This window comes from Salvia miltiorrhiza, chromosome 4, assembly GCF_028751815.1.
Source record: "Salvia miltiorrhiza cultivar Shanhuang (shh) chromosome 4, IMPLAD_Smil_shh, whole genome shotgun sequence".
NCBI lineage: Eukaryota > Viridiplantae > Streptophyta > Magnoliopsida > Lamiales > Lamiaceae > Salvia > Salvia miltiorrhiza.
In genome coordinates this window covers 40678463-40682785 of record NC_080390.1, presented here as the reverse complement: position 1 = coordinate 40682785, position 4323 = coordinate 40678463, and positions in this window count along the sequence as shown.

Sequence of the window (4323 nt, the reverse complement as noted above, 5' to 3'; positions counted from 1 at the left end):
GAGGATTAAAGCTATGAGACTTTTTCGATGCTCTACAGATCGTTCCACCAAAGTCCTTTGATGATATTATGGGACGGTTACCAGGATACATTCAGCTAGAAGAGGCAAAGGTAGCCAGAAGGGCCGAGTATAAACAAACTAAACCAAAGAAAACAGAGCCCAAAGGAGATTTGGGAGACTAAATACAATAGCAGAGTTTTGTTTAAAGGATTACCACCCAGAGATGTGATGAGTGTCCCGCCACAGAGATTCGCACCAACCAGCGTTGCTCAGGAACAATAGAGATATCGAACGACACACGCTGTGAATAGTCTCACTGACATTACACCTCTCACAAAACCACAGGATGAGATCTTTCATTTGATCAAGAACGCACCTTGGTTCAGAGCACCATATGGATACGTTGAGGGGACTCCAAAATCGGGACCCAATGACTTACTCTACGAATATCATAATTCGTATGAGCATCCCACACAATACTGCGAGCATTTAAGAAACCAAATCGAAATATTGGTACTGGATCAGTTCGTACAGAGGACACCTCTGCCACATCAAAATGACAGGCAAATTCCCAGAGCTGGTTTGGAATAGAGAGGCAAGGATGACAGGAGACCCCATTAGAACACGGAGGCAGAGAAAACAGACAGAAGAGTTGTTCACATGATTATTGGAGATGAAGGCACCCCCACCTCAAATCACGCCAAAAAGCAGTTCATCCGAGTGGCCAGAGCAAGATATTATGGTCAACAAGTTATAGCAGTAACAAATGAGCCAGATGAACCTATCATCAATTTCGAGTCGAATGATGGTGAGAACCTTATATATCCACATAGTGACGCAATGGTCTTCTCAGTAGAGATAGCCAACTATGTAGTCCACCGCATATTTGCTAATTTGGGCAGTGCTTGTGAATATTATTTATTGGGAGTGTCTCATAGCAATGAGCATAGATGCTGATATCAAACTGACAGGTGCACCTTTGTATGGATTCACAGGGGAGTCCATCACGCCACTAGGTTTCGTAGAGCTCCCCAGGACGTGGGGCGAACCAGGAGCTAAAAAAACAAGAATGCTAAAATTCCTAGTCGTGGATATCCCCAAACCTCATTATAACATCATTGTAGGACGCTAATCCCTGGCGGCATTGTAGGACGCTAATCCCGGGCAGTAATGTCAATGTTTCACCTCAAGATTAAATTTCCTGTGGATAGGGGAAAGATAGGAGAAATCCGAGGTAACCAATTAACCTCGAAAGTAGGAACAAAGCGTGCCCTACCCGGAGGAACATCAATATCAAAAAAGGTTTATAAAGGGAAAGACACCTTTGGAAATAAAAGAAATTGTAGAGTACAATCGAAACCCGAAAAGTAACCTATGATGACCACCAATGATCAATGCATGATGATAGAGCTCTTCCCAGGAAAGGCAGGCTTTACCACAAAAGTATGAATAAAGATGGAACCAGAGGTGGAAAAAACAGTTATAAATTTTAGCTTTTTTTTTTTCAAATATTTTCAAACATTACTAGAAAACAGTTCATATGCTCCATATATAAACCTTGGAGAAGCGTCATATATAGTGATGTAATGGAAAACTCTATTTTCGATGATAGTTTAAAACCTTTAAATATAAGACGCACACACACACACACACATATATTTATATATATAGGGGTGAGCTAAAATAAAAGCACCTCTTAAAATAAAATATGAACCATTTTCAACTCTTAGATCATCAAGATCTACAGTTGATTCATCACCTTGTTGGATGAATTCATGATCTTGAGTTTGAATTCCATAGGTAGCGAAAATTTTATTTTTCAGAACTGTCATCTATAGTTTAAGAAGCTGTTATATATTTGAGCGAGAGTTCGTCATATTTAGGTACCATAAATGATGGTTTTAACTGTCTTATTTAATTCTTAAAGACAACGGTTACATACCGTCATCTTTGTTTTTTTTTTTTTTCAAAATTTGAATATATTATTTTTTGTATTTTATTTTAATACGGCTTTGTATTAAAAAAAGAAAAGAAAAGAGAACCTAAGCACCCTTGAAAGCACATGAGAGCAGACTAAGAGTCGAGCCTCATTAAAACATCTCAAAAAGAGAGAAAAAAAGTACTCGTCTAAACAAAAGAGGGAGAGATTGGGAAGAAAAGTTGATTTGGAGTAACTTCTAGAGATCCGGCCGAACCATTGCCCTAAAGAAACTTCGGCTTTCACATCCCATGAAAACAAACAAAAAGAAACCAACATAAGAAAACATAAAAACCAAAACAGCATCCCCATTCGAAACACCATCAAACCAACTAAAGTTACCAAAAACGGGCTGCTCGCTAACACACACCAAAACACAGCAGCAATGCAGCCGCTTAGCTGTCGAGAACAAGCTGCAAATCGCGACCCCAGCATGCATGACAGCCCGAACAATACAGAACAGAAAACTCAAGGCCGAGGCTGCCCAACCGGCCTGCAATAGACCAGCAGCCAAAACCCCACTATCAGCCGACGAAAACCTCTAGGTCGACCACCCAAGCTCACCCAAAGAACCAAAGACGCAAAACAAAAGTAGCAGCACTAGAAAATGAAGAACCCAACCAACACACAATTAAAAAGTGACGCAAACATGACTATGGGTGGACATATCACGATCTACAAGCAAGCTTAATCTCCTCAATAGCAAAAGGCCACCATCCCTCCTGCCTATCACCATTCGCCATACTATCCGCCGGTTGATTTCCTTCACGATAAATATGGGTAACCATCAAAGAGAAATCCTGAAGGCGACGGAGAACAAGTTTCCATGACTCAATAAAGCGCCATGGAACATCCTTAGACCGCGACTCCAAAAGGTGCACCATATACGTCGAATCCGACTCAATCCAAAGATGAAACCAATTCCTGTCATGAACAATATTGGTAGCAGTAATGACGGCCAGAAGCTCAGCCTCAAAGGAAAAACCAACACCACCTTTAATATGAAAACAACCACGGACCGCAGACTAATTATCCCGAAAGCCCCGCCCGCAAAAATAGGTCCCGACATGCCCAACGCAGACCCAACAGTATTAACTTTAATCCAATGAAAAACATGAGGTCACCAATGAACCTCGACCATGCTGGGAAGAGGCGCAGCTCTGCTAGGCAACACCAAGGTTTCTAGAAACCAAATAGTCCGACCAAGTGTTCTTAATAGTGCCCAGATTCACAAAATTACTATCCAACTCTTTGAAGAAAGCTTTCACAAAAGCCATAATTGAACGCCCCTCAAACCGAGCATCATCAAAGATAATAGAGTTCCGACAATCCCAAAGCTTCCACATAAGAGTGAGAATCCCAGCTTTCTAGAAAGCAAGAATTTGAGAACTAAAAGTGGTATTCCACGCAGCAACAAGGAACAAATGGATATCAAGGCAATCCCAGAGACAAACCTTGTCAAACCAAGAAAGAAACTCCTTCCAAAGAGGACGCACTTTAGAACATTCCCACATTAAATACGAAATAGAATCCGCTCCCATGAAACAAATAGAACAACCATTAGGTACCAAAAGACCCTGGCGGATCAAGATGTTTAGAGTAGGAAGACGACCATGAATAACCCTCCAGCAAAGAATGGAGCGCCGAACAGGTATGTACTGCTCCCAAATCCACTTTCCCCAGCTCACCTCTGAGAAGCGATGACATTCATTAGAAAAGGCCAAAGCCACAGAAACCTCACCCTGGGCTGAGTGTTTCCAATAACATGAATCATTATCGCCACTCATAGGCAGAATCAAAATGTCCGCCACCACCTCGGGAAACCTATTCACAAACGAGGCAGAAAAATGCCACACACCATCATAAAAATAATCCTGCACCGAAAAATTAAGGAACTCATGCATATAATGCGGATTTTGAAGCTTATCAACCAGCTTATACCCAAGCCAATCATCTTTCCAAAAAAAGGTGTTATCACCCCGATCAATGCAAGAATAAGTGTTCGCCACCAACTGATCCACCTCGTGCTTAACACCAATCCAGACTGGGGAATTCGCAATAGCCAAATTTAGTAAGATAACGAGATCTAAAAATTTGATAAGCCCAATCCACGCCTTTGATCATCTTCCAAGCAAGCTTCATCAAATAGGACTGATTCATCAAAGTGAAAGAACAAATCCCGAGCCCTCCATTTTCTTTAGGCGAACAAGCACGCCCCAACTGACAGAACAAGTAGGGCTCTTATCGATTCTCCCAGACCACACAAAATTCCTACACATCTTATCAAGAGAATGAAGAAGAGCTTTCGGCCATTTATACACCATCATCAAGTGAACCATCGAGCT